We start from the raw sequence: 20190 nt of genomic DNA, 5'->3' as shown, positions 1-20190 counted from the left end.
CCAGCCCAGCTAAATCTCGGGGACGAGATTTCTTTAAGGGGGTAGGGTCTGTAACACCCTAATTTAAATTCCAGCATTTATTAATAAATTTAATTGGCTTTATTTAATTTTCTATGGTTTTTTTTGTATAGTCTTGCATTTAATCTAGTTTTTGTTTCACAAGTAATTAAAATTTCATCATAGGTTTAAATTTTGGTGTTGCATTCATGCTGGTGCATAGTTTTAATTATTTGAGTGTGGTTTGAATTCAAATTTGTATTTGAATTCAAACTTTGTTTGAATTAGAAATAGAAAGAGAGGGAAAAGAGAAAATAGAGGAACCAAAAACCCAAACTCAAATTCAAATCCCGGGGAGCCCACCAACTCAACCCAACACCAGACCAATCCATCGCGGCCCAGTTCACTCCCTTCCCTCCCCGAGCCCACTCGCGAGCGGCCCACCTCCTCCCCTTCGGCCCGCTCCCACCCTCTCCTCCGCAGGCCCAGGCCCACATCAGCTCCGCTCGGCCTCCCGTCCGCTTAGCGCTCGCACGGCCCGCGCCCCTTTCCCCTTCGCTGACACGCCGGCCCCACCTCGTCAGTTCCTCCTTCCTCCCCACGTCGGAGTTCCTCTGCTCCACCCGCTCGCCTCGCTCCTCTGCGCCGTGGACCAAAACGCACCGCCCGACCGCGTAGGCCCATCAACCAGCCGCCTGGTGTCGCCCGCCTTCTAGAAACTACGCGCCGAGCCGGGATCTCGCAGGTCGGTAGCTCGATCCGCTATCCCCGCGCAGCGCCAATCCCGGCCGCGTATCTCACTGGCTTTCCGATCATGGCACGCACGCCTAGGACCTCGGATCGCTTCCTTTAAACACCCCAGCCTTCCCTCTGCGCCCCACGACACCACAAACCCTAGCCTAGCACCGCCCCGACGTCGGATCTCCGCCACGGTGAGCCCCTCGTCGAGCTTCCACGCCGCCGGTATCCCTCCGGCCCCGCTGACCATCTCTTTGGCTTCACAGCTCGACGCAGACCCCGCTCGTGAAGATCAGAAGCCAGGAGAACCCCTGCGTCGACCTTCTCCACGAGCGCCGCCATATCCTCACCAAGCTCGGAGCTCCGCCGTGCCCGCTTCGGCCCTCCGTCGCCTCCCTCCCACAGCCAAGCGGTCCCAGAGCTTCACGTCGCGGTAACGAACCTCCCCGTGCCTTCTTTTCCCTCGGGCTATCCCTGCCCCGTGCGAGATTTCTCGCAGGTGTGCCGCCGAACAGCCTCGCCGACGAGCACCTCTCTCCGGGCCTTCCCGTGCTTAGTTGTTGCCTCAGGTGAATCACGCATGAAGTGATGAACCTCCTGGGCCAGACCGCAACCCAAATGGCTCCCTAGAGCGCCGGAACGGCCATCTCCGGTCGAGCGCCGCCGCAGGAACTCTATTTCCGGCGGTCAGCGCCGCCGCCCGCTCGCCCCTTCGCCCGTAGCCGTCGGATCGCAATCCTACGGTCCACAACGAACCCGCCCGAGTCAAACCAAAACATACCGGTCAGCACGCGTAGGTTTTGCTTAAGAGCCCTTTCCTTTTGTTAATATCAACCCGCGGTCCAGACTTTAGTCAAAAATAATTCCACTTAGGCCCTGTTTTATTCACGTAGCCCCCTAAGCTCTTTAGAAATTGAACCCGCAGTCCAGGCCCGCTGATTTTGCACGCTAGCCCTTAGATTTAAGGTTTAATTACATTTAGGCCCTCGGTTTTAGCAGAAAAGTCCCTGGAACCCTATTTTTATTACAAATAAGCCCCTAGAACTGGTTTTTAGCCTAGAATATGCGTTTTAACTCCGTTTTAAGCGTTCTTTATGTCCACGCGATCGTTGTGATGTGTAGAATAGTTTTAGACTAGTTTAGTGTGCTGTTTTTATGTATTGATGTATTGTTTCTTAGTTTTTGTAGTACTTGCTTGTATGCTTATTATTGTGCATTGTTTTGGCCATGTGTTCGTGAGTAGACGCTGAGTTACCGGAGGAGCCCCAGTACCAGTACCCGGAGCAGCCGTCTTCCGAGCACTTTGAGCAGCAGCAGGAGCAGTACGAGGAAGGCAAGTATAACATGAACAACCTATCATCTTTAAATACAATTTCGTACTGCATTTTAATACTGTATGCCTATAAGGATTTCCTAGCCACTTTATATCCTTTATATATACCTTTGGGTTGCATTTCTGGTTAGTTGTGCTAGGTGCCGCGCTATAACACACTCTGGTCCTTTTTAATTAATTTGATTAATGGTTTACTTGAACTTAATTCTGAGAGTGGCCCTCTGTGCTTCGTGCTTGAGTGGCTCACGTCTCGTTAAAATATGTTTTGTTAGAAACATGGTTTAGGAGGCCAGCACGGTGCTTAGTGCTTGGTTGGCCACTCTCCATAAGGACCGGTTCATAGTGCGACAACCTGGGACAACAGCGCTACCACAAGGCTAGAATGGGATAGACTTGGCGTAATAATTAGATCTTTTTGGTTTGGAGTAACTTACCTGCGGGGCAGGGGCGGTAAGCTTCTATGGCCCTCGTGCTGAGTGGCCTCGTCTGTGCTTCGTGTCTTGACGCCCACTAGACCTGCTCCATAGTCGCTGATCCACCCTCGCGGATACTCCCTACCAACGAGATTCTTTGTAAAGGCCTCGTAGTGAGTCGCTAGTCATCTCACCTAAGGAAGTGTGATGAATAACTGGCGTAGCTCACGACTTGTGGGTAAAGATGTGCAACCTCTGCAGAGTGTAAAACGGGTATACTAGCCGTGCTCACGGTTATGTGCGGCCCAGATCCTCCTTTTGATTAGTGGGGTTATCTCCTTCCGACGAGGGAGGTGCCTCTCGGGGTTACCTTGGTGGTTTGGTTTGGTTTGGTTCTCAGTAGTATCATGATTAAATTTGACTAATTACTATGTAACTGGGTTAATGGTAATTCATCAACTCATAGTAAATAGCTTTAATAAAATTTTGCCAAGACTTAAAAGCTAATGCAGTTGAGTCAGCCAACCTTAGAGCCTCATAGTTTGTGTTATACTTGTTGAGTACAAGTTGTGTACTCACTCTTGCCTCTTCTCTACTTTTTTCCTCTTGGCTACGCTACTGCTGCTCAGTTCCTGCCGACACAAGGGAGTTCGCTCAGCGCTACCAGGACTACAAGGACTTCTAGGCGTTCGTCTCCCAGTCAACGTCCCTGTGGCGCCCTGCTCAGCTTCAGAGAGTTTTTATCGTATTTGTACTTCGCTTCCGCTGTATCAGACATTTTATCATTAATGTAATAAATAACATTCGTATTCGCTTTATTATGTCTTTTTACGTGATATGTGCTATGATACACTGTTCATTCTGTTTTATATACGTGTGACTTGATCCTGGCACGTATATGATTGCTCAGTTTATGTCCTTTTATAAACCGGGTGTTACACCACCGGGGCGGGGTCCAGGGGCGCCACATGCCCCGCGGGCGCGGGCGCGAGTCTTCCGCTGGGAGACTCGCCCTCCCACCGCATTCAATGCGGGTGGTTGAGGTGTGCTCTGCCGCCGCGGCACGCGGGGCAGCCTTTGTCAGGCCTCACTATAGACCGCATATTACCGAGGTACACAGTGCAGCCGCATGCGTCGCTGAGCCCGTCTGCCGCATTAAATGGATACGACGGCACGGCACTTTTCCATCATACCGCCTACGCCGCAAGCTACACGGCCGTTCAGCTACGCTGCAGGTGACGCCGCAAGCTACCCCTAGCGTCGTTTCAACAAGATAGGGCAAAGCGCGCCGGTCGGAAGATTCCTGCAGACAAACAAGGGAAATCCTGGTATAAGATCTCCTTCTCCTGCAATGCCATAATGTATGAACTGTATGTTATTTTATACTACATCGATTGGGCCCACTTGTCGGGGACCCAACGGCCATGTACGCACCTCCCTTGAGATATAAAAGGGAGGCGCTCGCTGTACACAACAAGCATACACAGACTCACGCTGGACTCAGCACCAGAGACGCCAAGACCCTCTCGAGACTAAGGCAATACAACACACAGTGGACGTAGGGTATTACGCTCCGGCGGCCCGATCCACTCTAACCCGGCTGTGTTCATCGTGTTCTTCCAGGAGATCGAACTAGTCCTAGCTAAACCCGAGTACTCAACCTCTGGGCTTAGGCGGGTGCATTCCGCCACCCGGCTATGGTTTACCACACCACGACATTTTGCGCGCCAGGTAGGGACATTTAGCTGGTTTCAGTTCATCTCTTGCTCGTCTCCATGGTTCGGGTGGACGACGTGGAGATGACGGTGGGAGTGGCGTCCTCCGCGCCACACGACTCTCGCCTTCCTACTCTAGGGGCAACCATGCCCGTGGAGCAGCCACCGTCGGCGGCGGCACGCGCTGCACGTCGGCAAGAGTCAGGGCGCCCGTCAAGGGCCCCCTCACAAGCTGCAAGCGGCGGAGCGCTAGCGGCGTCTAGGGAGTTGCTCCGCAACCCTCTAGCTACTGCAGCCTGGCCAGACACCCTGAGGCAGTGGTGGGACGACGTTGACCATCTCCTCCATCTGGCTCAGGCCTCCCCCAGTTCTGCAAGGACTGGGCAACGACCTCCTCCCGGCAATGCGGTGGTACCCTACCACCGGTGCCAGGGCGGTGCGTCGGCATCCATGCGCTCCCCCACAGTGAGGGGTGCACGAACAGAAGACCCGCAGGCGGAGCTCAACTGCAGGCGTGCGGGTGAGGACACCCGCATCTCCGTGGAGAGGGCGCGAGAGCGCCGCCTCAACATTGAGGGCCGCAACCTCAACGCCGACTTGGACGTGGCAGCACCCAAGCCTCCGGTGAACGCCCGGATACAGGCGGGCACCCCGGTGGCTGGGGTGGGCTGCGCTGTGCTGGCAGATCACCTCCGCGCGATCGCATGGCCGTCCAAGTTCTGCCCACACCTGCCGGAGAAGTACGACGGTACCACTAATCCGTCGAAATTCCTGCAGGTGTACGTTACCGCCATCACAGCAGCTGGTGGTAATGACACCGTCATGGCGAGCTACTTTCATGTAGCCTTGACTGGGCCAGCCCGGTCTTGGCTCATGAACCTCACCCCTGGGACGATTCAGTCCTGGGAGAAGCTCTGTGTGAGGTTCACTGCGAACTTTGCCTGTGCGTACCAGCAGCATTGTGTGGAGGCTCACCTCCACGCCGTGAGGCAGACACCCGGAGAGACGCCCCGGGCATTCATCTCGCGCTTCACCAAGGTACGGGGTACCATTCCTCGTATCTCTGATGCATCTATTATCATTGCTTTCCGTCAGGGGGTACGTGATGAGAAGATGCTCGAGAAGCTGGCGACGCATGAGGTGGAAAGCGTTACCACGCTTTTCTCCCTGGCTGACAAGTGTGCCAAGGCCACTGAGGGCCGCGCATGGCGCTCAGCCCCCCAAGACGGAGACGCCAAAGCTGGTGGCTCCGGTGCTACCGCCCAGGGCGGTGGCAAGAAAAAGAAGAACAAGAACCGGAGTCACAGGGAGCCACATCCCGGCAGTCCAGTCATTGCAGCAGTGGCACCAGCTACCGCGGCAGTGGCTGGGGGCCAGAATGTGCATGGCAAACGCCCGCGCCCACAAGGTGGCAGCGGAGGTTCATGCCCAGTGCATCCCACCGCTCGCCACAGCGCCACTGACTGCCGCGAGATCCAGAAACTCGCGAAGCGGGTCAGTGGGCGGCGTGAGCAGTCCTCCTAGGACGGCTCACCCCCTCCTCGCCAGCGGCCTGGCAAGGAGAAAGCCTCCGACAGTGAGACCGCTGCCGGGGAGAAGGAGCTGGAGTACCAATCCCCCGCTAAGGAGCTGAAGGGTGTTTACCGCCACGACAACTCCGACTCCGACAATGAGGAGCGCCGCAAGAAGTTGTACGTAATGTACGGCAGAAGCTGGGAGCTTGTCTCCCGGTGGGACGTGAAGACCCTTCGCCGAGAGGTCCTTTCGGTGAAGCCGGGGGTCCCGAAGGCGGCGCCGCCCCACCGGTGGATGAACACCACCATCTCTTTCTGGCCATCCGACTGCCCGGAGAACATGGCCGGGGCTGGTGTACTACCTCTAGTCACCGCCCCTATCAAAGCCAACATCAGGCTCTATCACGTGCTGATAGATGGTGGGGCCGGTCTCAACATCATCAGCTATGCAGCGTTCAAGCAGCTGCAGATCCCGGAGTCCAAGCTGACTCCCTCTCGCCCATTCTCCGGAGTGGGCCCACATTCGGTGTTCCCTCTGGGGAGCATCACTCTGCCGGTCACGTTCGGGACCGAGGAGAACTTCCGCACAGAGAGCGTCCAGTTCGATGTTGCGGAGATGAACCTCCCGTTCAATGCCATCATTGGCTGGCCGGCACTCTACCGTTTCATGGCCATTGCCCATTATGGGTCTTTGGTCCTGAAGATGCCTTCCCCTGCCGGTGTCCTCACCGTGCGGGGTGACCACATCGCGGCCGTCGCTGCAGTTGAGAGACTGCATGCTCTGGCGACAGAGGCTGCACGATCCGAGGAGGACCCATCCACCTCGCAAGCCAGGGCGCCTGCAAAGGCACCTAAGGTTCAGTCGTCTGATCCGGATGATGTTCCCATGAAGACGGTGCAGATCGGAGCGGACTCCTCCAGGACCACCCGCATCGCGGGAAACCTGGAGGAGAAATAGGAAGACGCGCTCATCACTTTCCTTCATGCAAATGTCGACGTGTTCACCTGGGAAACGTTAAAGATGCCCGGGATCCCCAGGGAAGTGATCGAGCACCATCTGAGGATCTACCCCAACCCCACACCGGTGCGCCAGAAGCCTCGGAAGCAGTCCATAGAGCGGCAGAACTTCATCCGTGAAGAAGTCTGCAAGCTGCTTCACGCTGGCTTCATCGAGGAGGTCCACCACCCCGAGTGGTTGGCCAACCCGGTCGTCGTCCCAAAGGCCAATGGGAAGCTTCGGATGTGCATCGACTACACCAGCCTCAACAAGGCATGTCCTAGAGACCCTTATCCTCTTCCACGTATCGACCAGATCATGGACTCCACCTCCGGGTGTGACCTTTTGTCTTTCCTAGATGCATACTCTGGTTTCCACCAGATTCAGATGTCTAGAGAGGATAGGAAGCATACTGCTTTGTAACAGTGGATGAGCTTTATTGCTATATTGTCATGCCTTATGGTCTGCGAAATGCCTTACCCACGTTTGTACGAGCTATGAACAAAACCTTTTGTAATATAATTAGAGATATCATTGAGGTGTATGTTGATGACATTGTGGTCAAGACTAAGGTAGGGTCAACACTAGTTGAGGACATGTCCCTCGTCTTCGACCGACTGCGCACCACGCGCACGAAGCTAAATCCCGAGAAGTGCATCTTCGGCGTCTTAGCAAGGAAGCTACTGGGTTTCCTGATCTCACATCGAGGCATCGAGGCAAACCCAGCCAAGATCAAGGCGATGAGGCCTCCTGGCCGCATCAAGGACGTCCAGAAGCTTACTGGATCTCTCGCCGCTCTTAGCCACTTCATATCGAGGCTGGCTGAGAGGGCCCTCCCCTTCTTCAAGCTATTGAGGAGGTCCAGTCCATTCTCTTGGACCGAAGAGGCTGAACAAGCCTTCCAGGAGCTGAAGCAGCATCTCACCTCACTGCCAGTATTGGTGGCTCCCGAGCTAGGTGAGACGTTGTTTTTGTATCTTGCTGCGTCTGCAGAGGCGGTCAGCATGGTACTGGTCACCGAGAGGACGGAGCAAGCTCGCCAGGGGGACACCAGGGTCTCCCCGGCCTAGGATGGTGAGCCGGACCCCGGACAAGGGGGTCTAGAGGAGCCTCGTCCCAGTGGGAACCCAGAACCGCTGGGGGCCCAAGGACCTGACGTGGTGGATAAAGGCGAATCGGACCCAGTTGCCAGGGTCCGGACCGTCCAGAAGCCGGTCTACTACATCAGCGAAGTCCTCCACGTGGCGAAGGCCAGGTATCTTGAGACGCATAAGCTTATCTATGCCATACTATTGCGTCTAGGAAACTGCGCCACTACTTTCAGGCACACCGAGTTGTCGTAGTGACCTCTTACCCGCTAAGAGCGATCCTGCACAACTCCAACGCCACGGGCAACATCGCCAAGTGGGCAGCAGAGTTAGCTGAGTTCTAGCTGGACTTCCAGCCTCGCCATGCAGTCAAGAGCCAAATCCTGGCTGATTTCATAGCGGAATGGACTCCTTCCCCAAGCAATTCTAGGGGTCCGGACCTCAACGCCGGACCCCTAGAGCCGGAAGCCAGGACACCAGTCATCACCGAGCCCCACTAGACACTCTTCTTCGACGGGTCTGTCCGCAAGTAGTGGGCTGGAGCTGATGTGGTCCTCATCGACCCAAATGGAGATCAGCTGAAGTACATGGTGCACCTTGAGTTCAAGGCCACCAACAACATGGCAGAGTACGAAGCTCTGATCTTTGGCCTGACACAAGCCCTGTCTCTAGGGGTCCGGTAGCTTCTCGTGAAGGGGGATTCTTAGCTGTTCATCAAGCAGGTCTGAGGGGATTGCAGCTGCAACAATCCCCAACTCGCGGCATACCTCATCCACGTGAGGAAGCTCGAGAAGGACTTCGACGCCTTGGAACTGTAACATGTTCCCCGCGAACTCAACTCAGCAGCAGATGATCTCTCCACGAGAGCATCTACCTGGGCATCCGTGCCCGAGGGCGTCTTCGAAAGACAGTTCCTGAGACCTACCGCCCAGCCTGCTGAACTGGGTGAAGGGGATCAAGCTAGCACCTCGAAGCTAGCGGTCCCGGCGGCATTTCACCTGTGGTGCCCGCCCTGGGTTGTGAGCTCTGTTGAGGATCCTGGAGACCTCATAGAGCCGCTCCCACCTGCTCAGGGAGCTCCCGATGCATGGATCTCCGAGATCCGGGACTACCTGAAAGACAATATCCTTCCTGATGACGATGTGTCCGCTAAGCGCATAGTACGATTGGCTAAACGCTACGCGGTGGTGGAAGGGGATCTCTACCACCGTGGCGCCAATAGTATCCTCATGCGGTGCATTTCCCAGGGAGAGGGCCGCAAGTTGCTCGCGGAGATCCATGGAGGCGAGTGTGGAAGTCATTCCTCATCTCGCACGCTTGTTGGTAAGGCCTTTCGGCATGGCTTCTACTAGCCGACAGCACTCCAGGATGCGGCTGAGCTGGTAAAGTCCTGCAAAGCATGCCAGTTCTATGCAAAGCAAATACACACACTGGCTCAAACTCTGCAAATGATTCCGCCCTCATGGCCCTTCGCTGTATGGGGCGTGGATATCCTGGGGCCGTTCCCCCGGGCCGTCAGCGGGTACCGGTTCCTCTACGTCGCCATCGACAAGTTCACAAAGTGGCCGGAGGTTACCCCTGTGGTAAACATCACTAAAAAATCAGCAGTCGCATTCCTCAAGTCCATTGTGTGCAGATTTGGCATCCCAAACCGCATCATCGCGGACAACGAGACCCAATTCAAAAGCAGACTCTTCCAAGAGTACTGCGAGGACATCGGCATCCAGCTATGCTTTGCGTCTGTGGCACACCCCTACAGCAATGGACAGATCGAGAGAGCGAATGCTGAGATCCTCAGGGGACTCAAGACCCACACCTACTACTGCTTGAAGAAGCATGGTGCCAAATGGGTTGATGAGCTTCCGTGCGTACTATGGGGCAACCGGATCACACCTAGCCGAGCCACCAGGGAGACCCCATTCTTCCTGGTCTATGGGGCTGAAGCATGCCTTCCCCCGGAAATTCACCTGGGCTCACCACGAGTCCAGGCTTTTGACGAGTCCATGCAGGAGCAACTGCGGCTTGATGATGTGGACTTCGTTGATGAACGAAGGTGGCGAGCAGCAATCCAAAATGCACGCTACAACCAGGCGCTCAGGCGCTATCATCAATGGTTCGTGCACAGTAGGGAGCTCTGGGCTGGCAACCTCGTCCTGAGGCAGATCCTGAACCGAGCAGGGCTCCACAAACTCTCCCCCAGCTGGGAGGGGCCCTTCAAGGTTACAGAAGTATGCCGGCCCGGGTGCGTTCGCCTTGCCACAGAAGATGGGGTGTCGTTCGCCTTTACACTTAGATAGAGCGGGGAAATGAATTTTTCCTTTGTAATAAGATAGAATCAGCGTGCGGCCCAGAGCGGTGGGGGTCCATCCCCGTAAACCTGGCCTCTGGCATCCATCGCACCATCAGCTAGCATTAACGTACGGCCCTGAGCGGTAGAGGTCCGTCCTCATAAACCCGGCCTCTGGCATCCATCGCGCAAGCCATGTATATCAAGCTGCAAAGGAAACATGTGCTCCCAGTTCTGTCTTCGTGTCAAATTTTTTTTCGCATTTCAATTCTCGAGCTTTTTCCTTTCTAACCCCCGCGCGGACTTCCACTCTGGTCGCTACAGCTAAGATCTGTATTGAGTAGCTGGACTGCCGTACAGGTTCGGACCCCCTTTGCTGCTGGGAGAGGGGTCTGGACCCCTAGGGACCTGCTCTGGAGAGGGGGTGCTTGTTTCCTGGGGTGGTCCGGAGTCCTGTGTAGCCGCTTAGCCGGTTCCGTACACAAAGCCTACACACTCCACCACCCTGTAAAGAGTGCTCTAGTACCCGGAGCTGGGTAATTAGGGGCCCAGACCTCGTTCTAGCTCAAGGGTTGGCTTCCTAAGTCCTACACGGCAGGTCCAGCTCCATATCTCAAAGGATCGAGTTCGACAGAATGACCTCACCCACTGCTAGGAGGGGTCTGGAACGTCGGAGCCAGGTCCGGTAAGGTCGTGTTCGTCTCCTGGAGTGGTCCGGAACCCTGTGTAGCGCCTTAGCCTGGTTTCGCACCCTAAGCCTACACACTCCACCACTCTGTAACAAGAATTGTACTGCCTGGACCTGCGTATCCGGAGCTCCGGATCTCGTACTAGCCTGGGGGCCGGTCCAGAATTAGTCTCGCGGTCCTGCTACTAAGCTGTGACTTTGAAGTGGTACGCAGGTTAAGCCTTGACTGGTGGTAGCTAGCCTCAACCCATTGAACCTAGCTACCAGGGGGTCCCGGCATCCGCTTTAAAGGTTTCATGCAAATCAAGGTCCAGTCTCGGTGGTAGACAGACTCAAAACAACTGAGCCTATCTCCCAGGGGGCCCGGAGCGTTCGCTTTGAGCCAGACATCACGGATCGATTCTGCATGCGTCAAACAGCTAAGTTGCAGTATCATTACTACTATACAAGCAAGTTTGATTCTCCTCTCTGTAGTTCTTTCTGCTACACAGGGAATAAGACGCTCGTTCGACTTGCAATCTATGCTACACCTATACCCAAGGACGCTTGCTCAACCTCATACGGGGGTCCGGAGTGTCTTCTGCGGCTCGGATGGCAGATAGGTCCTAACAACTGAACCTATCTACCAGGGGGCCAGGGCGCCGGGGTGCGGCATACCGCAAACCAGAACAATTGACAAATAGCTAAGTTGAAATTTCCTTCTATTAAGTTTCAACAAGTACAATGTTTGTTACATAACACAAAATATAAAACAAAAGTGCTACTGTTGTGATGGCCCAGCTCCGGAGTCTGCAGGCTCACGCTTGAAGTAAGCAGCGACGAAGTCGACGACGTCCCGCACGCCTTCTCGAGCAGAGGCCTCCGTCTCCGCCACTGGACCATTGAGCACGGGGGCTAGCGAGATAGCTGGGTCGTGGCTCCGGAGGCAGGTCAGAATGTGCTCCGCCACTATCCGGATCAGCTCACGGCCCTCGGCTTCAAGCTGGCCAGCAAGGATCGGCTACAGACGCCGGAGTCTGTCTGAAGCAGAGTTCAGCACTGGGAGGGCGTCAGCAATCGAAGCTGGCGGCTCTGCCACTTGGATTATACTCATTCCAAGTGGTACCAGCGCTGAGCTCGCTTCGCTCGCCTAGTCGACGATCCGCTGGGCCCCCCTAAGCTGGTCCTCTTGCAACTCCCGGATTGCCTCCTGGACTGCCTCCTACACCCGAGCGTCCAGTGCTGCCTTGGCCGCATCCACCTCGTGCGCCCTCTCCTAGAGCTTGGCCTCCTTCTTTGCCGCCGACTCCTTCAGGGACTTGAGGGCCTCGCGCTGGCGCTCAAGCTGGAGCTCCATGTTGGTGGCGTGGGATTCCTGCTTTGCGAGGGACTTCCTATCCTCCTCAAGCTCCAACTCGGCAACAGCCTGCTTGCTGGCGGCCTCCTGCAGCTGCTCGCGCCATCCTTGCAGAGTCTCAGAGAGCTTGTCGAGCTCCTGCTTGCGAATCTCGAGACCCTGGCTGCGAGTCTCAAGCTCGGACCGCTGAGCCGCGAGGCTGGCTTCCTCCTTGGCAAAAGCCTCCTCCCGCAGCGCCAGGGCCTTTTCCCGACTCACCACCGCAAACTCCTGGTCGAACACCTTCCGAAGATTGGCTCGGTAGGACTCAAGGTCGGCCTTGAGTTCGGACCGAGCACGTGCAGCTTGGAAGGCTTCGGCCTTCGTGTGCCCTCTAGGTGGGTGTGCCAGTCGCCGAGGCGCTGGCGCTCGCTCTCCAGAGCAGCCCACTCCGGCCAGAAGGCCGCCTCGGCGGTAGAGGTCGTGTCCTCTATCGACTGCCGGACCCAGACCAACACCTAGGGGAGGGGAGCCGCTTCCTCCTCCAGGGGACCCTGTAGGAGCTGCCTACCATAGACCACCTCCAGCTCTTCCTCTGCTGCAGGTTCGAAGCTGGGGGTGGGGACGTCTGGCACAGGTGTCGGGACCTCGGCTGCCGGGGTGCTCGCCGTTGCTGTGCCATCTCCCACTGTGCTCATCGTCACTGCGCCCGGTGTCGGCGCGGCTGCCGCCGTAGCTGGGGCTTCGGGGGCTACCGCATCGGGTGTAGCTGCGCCTGGCACCGGCGCATCCGCCATCGCCGTGTCGGGCGTTGCTGCGCCTGGCACTGGTGTGTTGACGCTCCTTAGTGCCCCCGATTTATATACCGCAAGCGCACGGTTTCGTGTAGCTTTTCCCTTAGAGTATTCCCCCAAGGTTTATCAATCCACGGAACCAAAGAGACAAGAAACAATCTACTAGCATAGAGATTCCTTTGTGTGAGATGGTGAAAATGAATCTAATCTACTAAAAACACGACAAACACCGAAGGTAGCAAGAGAAAGTTAGAGATAACCAATCTAGATCACATAGATCATGCATATGTTGTAGTTCCAGCTATATAAAGTGAAGTAAGATAGATGTGAATCTCAATGAAAAGCATCTTTAAACTCAAAATCTCCAATCTGATCCCTCGATACCCCACCTACTAAGTGGCAACGGCCTGTCACGACGCCACCCCTTTCAACAAGATACCCAGAAGCAAGTCGAACCCCCTTTGGTAGTTCCGCCATGAACCTCTAGCCACCATGACTACAAGATCATGCTAAGCGATCTATCTCGATAATAGATCTAGGATGAAGCGAACCCAAAGAAAAGAACGAAATCGAAAGAGGAGAACATGGTCGCTAAACATTCAGAAACACAAATAACTTCACCATCAATGATTGTACATCACAAGATCACAACCGGGGCCCTACCTTGATCTTGATGATCCTAGCTCCAGAACTCCGACGTGGTCTTCCTTGCAAGGTTCCCACGTCGGTTAGGGCAAACCCTAGACAACTAGCATGACCCTCGGCTCTCAGAGAGGTGTCCCTCTATCTTCTTCACGATTGCACCCCTTTAGACGTCGTTATCTTCGAGATTTCTTCGAGGAGAAGGATAGGATGGAAAATCCTTCCTTAAATATCTCTTTGCTTTGCTTAGCCCCGAAGTATCTTGATCTTATCTTGTGGGCTTTGTCTTTTGGGCTTCATTGGAGGGTGGATGTGCATGAACGGGCCTCTAATCATCATGGCCTTCGATCCTTTGTTCGGGCTTTGGCCTTCGTCTTTCTTCATGTCATCGCGTGATCGTGGGCCTCGCCACTTCATGCTCCAAAATATGTCAAAAACCTGCAAAAACGAAGTACCTCCAAAATATATGTGCAAACGTGAAAACGACCAATAATTGGCCCGAGGTTAGGATGGTTAGTGATTTTGATATTAAATTCATGACATTATCAAAGTTAAACAGGGGATAAAATGGATACTTAAGGAGCGCCAACATTCCCCCCATGCTTAAACCTTGCGCGTCCTCGAGTAAGTCTTTGATAAAAATCAGCGCTGCCTTTCAGTGTCCAATCCCTGCACTTGATCATACACTGAGAAAACACAATGCTCCCAAAAAATATTTTGTAGTTAATAGTTCAAGTTGTAACCAGCTTTTTCAATGTGGAAGGTAGATACAAGTTAAATGCTTCCCCACAATTATTAAGCACATGCTCTCAAAATTAAACAAGTCTCAGAATTAAGAAAGTAAGTTCCAAAAGTAATGCTAAACCAAGATCAATAATTCAAACCTCATTGCAATTTGCTCATGGAAACTCTCAGCTCATCTTGTCTCTCAATCTTGCTAGAACTCTCTCCTCTCTTTCTCTCATATATAAGTGTGAGGCTTTATCTGGAGCTCTGGAAAGGTTAGTCCTAACAAAAGATATTATAATTAAGATATTATCAAAACAAGAAATACTTCTTATGGATTTACCGAGACTCGTCAAAAAGACCATTGGAAAATAATTTCTTTGTGGAGAGGGAGAGAATGGAACACACACTTTGTATGGTGGACATGTGCAAATGGCAACGGTTGATCCCAAGACACAACTGAAGTCCTTGTTATCGGATTGCACATGGTTGAAATAATTGAGTATAGAATAATCTTCAAAGTATCTGGAGTTTAATGAAGCTAAAGGAACCGAGGAGCTTTTCATCATTATTTATTTCATTTTTTTCTCTTTTTTTTCTTTCTTTCTTTTTGCTCCTCAGAACCGTTGGCAACACAATGCACTTACTCCACCTCCCCCCATGCTTGAACGTTTGCTTGTCCTCAAGCAATGAAGTGACGATAACTTGATGGAGTGAGTGCACAAAACCTTTATCAATTCTCTGGACTCAACTTTGGAATTCAAGGGAGCATCTCCTTGTGAAAGATTGAAGCCAACAGAGGAGGAAAAGGGGCAGGCCGGCCGGCCTAGGGGTGTTGAGCCGGCCGGCCTACTGCCTGTAGGCCTCCACTTCTTTGGATTTTTCATCTGCGAACTCTTTGATGCTTCCCAAGCTTATGTTTTACTGAATTTTGCTCTTGATTCCACTGTTTTGCTGTCGAAATAAATATATACTCAATATATAGGTTTTGGTCAAGGAGGTGTTTCACAAAAAAGATGTTTTTGGTTAAGGGTGGATATCCAGCGAGGTTTGCGATGTTCCCGGTATAGAAACTCACAATGCATGGATAGAATTGCTAGCAAAAGAGAGGTACGCAAAAATACGGAATGGTCAGCTTCTTAGTCTCGAACCAAAGAAGATAAATCCTGAATTAATTCACCTGAAAATAATTCTTGCTCTATGGTTTGTTATGATATATCATTTAGGCTTGTAGAAGGGTAGAGCAATTGCAAAAGGTATCATTGACAAGGTTAGCTCAGAATTAAATCCAAATTAAATTTTCCTTGACAAGCTTAAGTAAGAGAGCAAGAATAAAAGATATGGGTCTTAATTTATCATAACCTCCACAATTGAATTAGCCGGCATTTAATTAATTTTCAGATCATGTTAGAGAGAGCATTAGTTTAATCATGCATAAACCAAGCACAAGAAATTAGACAAAGCGGCAATGATCATCATATTTTAACATGGCACAAACTTTCTATCATCATACTAACCATAACATGAAAGCGTAGGTGATGCATTTATTTATCATGGTGATGAAAACAAAAGAAAGCAAATTGCACACATGCTGAAATAAATAAAACAGAAAATTGCTACGCACACATAAGCTTGCACACATGCTGAAAATAAATGAAAAGAAATAGAAAATCCAAACCACACATGCGAGCATTTTATTCATGGTCATGCCGTCGATCAATCTCCTTGATTGGCTCTTGTGTTGTATCCTTGATCATAATACTGCTGAAATGCTCCTCCATTAAATTGTTCCGGTGGCGCTAGGCCTAGAAGTCCCATTTGATATGCGATTCCCGCTGTTCCATCTTCTAGTTGGGTTGTATGCCTCCGGATAGCATCTATATCTTCCATGTTTCTTCTCGCATAAGCACCCATAATTCTCATTCCTTGTTCTGGTTGAGGGAGGCCAAAATATTGTGCTCCAAATGACGGGTCGGGCATCTCTCCTTGATATGACGAGGGTGGGTAGCCGTAGTTGCTAAATGGTGGGGATGCCGCCGCAGCGTGCCCCCATGCTTGTTCTTGGCTTCCTTCCCATTGACTCGTCCATCCTTGCGGGTATCCCTGTCCACTTGATGCACCTTGAAATTCATTCCTCCAATAAGCAGAACTTGGCGGTGGAAGGTTTACTTCCAAGTCTTCTTGTTGTGCCGATGCCGATGTCCCTTCAATTAACCTTCCTCTTTTGGATTTCTTCACCTTTTTTCCAATATTTTCAACTCGCCAATCAGTCCTCCCTCTTGCAAATAATTTCAGCCTTTGATCGGGGAGGGAAATATCCATCTCAGAAATAGTAAATCCCTTATTTTCATCCCCTCCGATATAATGGCCTTGCCTCAAATGATGAATCCCAATATCTCTTCCCGGGACATAAAATTTTTGGATCACTCGTAACCTCGGATTCATTGCTCGGGCTATCATTGTGAGATAACATCCCGAACCAACTTCTCATGTGCCGGATGATGCTTCACAAAGCCACCTTTCAACCATGATGTTGGTGGGATCAATTACTTGTTTCTTCACCAATGCAGCATACATCCAATTTAATTCTTGGTCGGTGACCTTCGATTCTCTCATCCTCCCGAGAATTCTCTTGCTCAACCAAGAGTGGAATATTTGGAGGGTAACATTACTTATATTCTTTCTTTGGCGGTTGACATCTTTTGCTATTTTTGTCCAAAATTCATCAAGCTCTCCATCTTCAATTTGCACCATTTCATATGCATTATTTTTGAATCTGAGCAAGCTTCCTATTTCTCCATAGGTGATTACTTTCTCTTCATTCTTGAGCCTAAATTTCAGACATGGAACTTCTTCATCATCCACCACTTCCGTTGATTTTTCTAATGTCATAAATATCTCAAGAGCCACTTCTTCTTGCATATCAACCGTGACACCGTCGGAAAATAACTTCCAACCGATGTTCTCCAATAGCTCATAGATGTCATGATGAAATCCCATCAAAATCATAATTTGCTTGTAGTCTTCCCTTCATGAACTTGAGCCTTTCTTCTTCTTCCTTCGACAAGATAATAAACCCATATTCTGAATTCTTGGGCTTGTATGGTGGTGGTGCGGATGACCTTGTCGAACGCCGTGGAGGAGGTGGCATCCCTTCGGTGAATCTCATGGATGAGCTTCTCGGGTCTCTCATCCCACCAAGGAGTAGCATGTCGCTCCTCGGTGTGGGGTTGTCTTCCTCCATGCTCTGCGGAGACTCGGAGACCGAGTGCCTCCGCGAAGAACTTGCCGATGCGTCGGATGTTGATGTGCGCGTCCTTCTCCTCCCGGCAATGAACTTCATGAGGCCACTCATGGTGACTCCTTGCTGCACACACTCAAAAACAAACACACCGGGGGTTTCTTGCCGGTGGAAGAACAATATATCGAAGAGTGGAACAAACTAGGAATTGTGGTGAATTTTCTGAGATTTTTGGAGTAGATTTTGGTGGACGAATTTTTCAGGGCTCTAACTGATGTTTCTGGGCGAAGAACTTGAAGAACATAAGCAAGGAAATGGGTGAGGAGCATACCTGCCAAAGGAGAGCACCAGAGGGCTTAAATAGGGGCCAGGCCGGCCGGCCTAGGGCCTTGGGGCCAGCCTGCCTAGGGGATTTCTGACTCCTATCCACTTCAATTTTCTCTGGTGGCTTCCTGGTCCAATTATTTGCTTCTGTCCAGTACATCTTGCATGCTTTGCACCGTCCAAATCCCGTGAACCACTCCTTCTTTGCCTTTGATGTCCACTTGCAACATTATTTCTCCACTTTGTGTCATTCACCTTGTCCCATGCTTAATCAATCATCACATGGTGCCATCTTTGCTGAAAATCACATGTCCTTCCCATGCATGGCTGCTCCCTCCTTTAAATTATTTGCATGTGGTGGAAGGTAGAGAGCACAACTCTTTCCCGTGAACTCACTTTGATCAATGGATGTTAATCAAGCACATAAACCCTTTCTAAATCATGCTTAGATGTTTAATCCTCCTCTAACTTCGAAATTTCAGAATTGACTCAAAGCATGCAATGAGTTTAAATGAATAATTAGAGGGGAATTGAAACATCTTTACATTTGTAAGTCGAAAAATATTTCCCGACTACATTAATTTTGGTTGCACCGGAACCGTTCACTTTCATGAATTGATAGCGAACAATCTCGAATTCAACCGTGGGTCTTGGGTTTAGGTTCTAATTTTTGCCAAAATGAGAGAGAGAATTTTGAAAAAGAGAATAATTAAAGTTATAAAAATTCTAGTCCTATGGTAATGAAACTGAAAATTCTCTCTATGTTTGTGCGAACCTACGCATCAAGAATTTAAGTAATATAAACATAGCGCGGCTCTACTCATGTGTTTTATCTCAACTTGGTCTGGCCGTCATGGACAGGACGGTAGCCAAAAATAGGTATGGAATTTTGGATGTGGCTTTCTCAAGAAGAGGCAAATAAATCATAGGATGGCTCATGTCATTGGTTTAAAATAAGAAATAACATCGGAATGACTGAGCGAATAAAATCCAAATCGAATTGTTTGACCGAATTACCAATTGTTCAAAAGTATATCATGTTCTTGCGTAGCAAAATTCTCGACTCACTTACCTAAACTTTTTGCGGGTTGTCCTCCCGGCAGCTTATTCTTGACTCGACGAACGGGTTGAACTCCCGGCAGCTTTATTCTTGACTCGACGAACGGGTTGCCTCCCGCAAAGCGCTTCGTTTGTAGTCTATAGCTAGACTTTCTACTTCTTCACTTCGGACCAACGCTCGGTGATGGCGCTGCAGTCTTGGGTACCCACTTTCGCACAATCCTTGGTGCGGGTTTGTCTTCTACGTTAGTCATCTTTTTGGTCTTCACAGGCGGGCATTTAGCTTTCTTCTTGACGGGTGCAACGATCTTCTTTGTCGCGATGGACGCGACGACTTCTATCTCCTTCTTCGCTTCCTTCTTGTTCGGCTCCACTTCTTTCTTTGGCTTCTCCTCTGTGACACGGCGGTGAGGAGGAACATATTTGACATTGATCATGTTGCATACCTCGAGGCGTGGACGAAACTTGAATTCGCTTGTGGTGCCATTGATGTCGAACTTTATCTCCCCCTTGCCAATGTCGATGTTCGCCCTTGCGGTCTTGAGGAAAGGCCTCCCAAGTATGAGAGGCGCCTTGCTCCCTTCTCCCATATCGAGAATCACAAAGTCAACGGGGACTAAGTGTTCTCCAATCTTCACGGGCACGTCTTCGGCGATTCCCAAAGGATAGCGAACGGAATTGTCCGCTAACTCTAGGCACATGGCGGTGGGCTCCGGCTCCGGTAAGCGTAGCTTCTCGAACACATTCTTGGGCATGACGCTCACACTTGCACCGAGATCACAAAGTGCTCTTTCGAACATAAGAGATCCAATGGAACACGGGATGGTAGGACATCAGGGGTCCCTTTTCTTTTCAGGAGCTTCATTAGCGATTGCCGTGCTACATTCCTCGGTTAGCTTGACAGTGCTTGGCGGTATCTCGCGCTTGTTTCCCATGATGTCTTTGAAGTAGCGAGAATACGTCGGAACTTGTAGAGCGTCCAAGAGCGGCATATTGATGCTCAACCTGCGTACCATGTCAACAAATTTGTTGAACTGCTCATCTTCATGTTTACCTTTGCGGTATTGTGGCCTTGGCGGTAGAATCTTGGTGTCTATATCATCTAGCTCAAACTCCGGCTCTTCGGTGACTATCTCTGGCATAGGAGTAGGTGCCTTCTCCTTGATGATGGTCTCCACTTCAACTCTTGGCTTAGGCTTCCTTGCTCCTGCTGCATGTTCGGGTTCTTCGGTCTCCTTTCCCGAGAGAGTTTGAATTGCCTTAGCCGTCTCCGGACTTTGAGGTTGCCCGGGCAATTTTCCTTCGTTGCTAGATAGGCG

Source organism: Panicum virgatum, chromosome 3N (assembly GCF_016808335.1).
Source record: "Panicum virgatum strain AP13 chromosome 3N, P.virgatum_v5, whole genome shotgun sequence".
In the NCBI taxonomy this organism is placed as follows: domain Eukaryota; kingdom Viridiplantae; phylum Streptophyta; class Magnoliopsida; order Poales; family Poaceae; genus Panicum; species Panicum virgatum.
The sequence above is the reverse complement of the archived record's forward strand: the minus strand, read 5'-3'. Positions refer to the sequence as shown.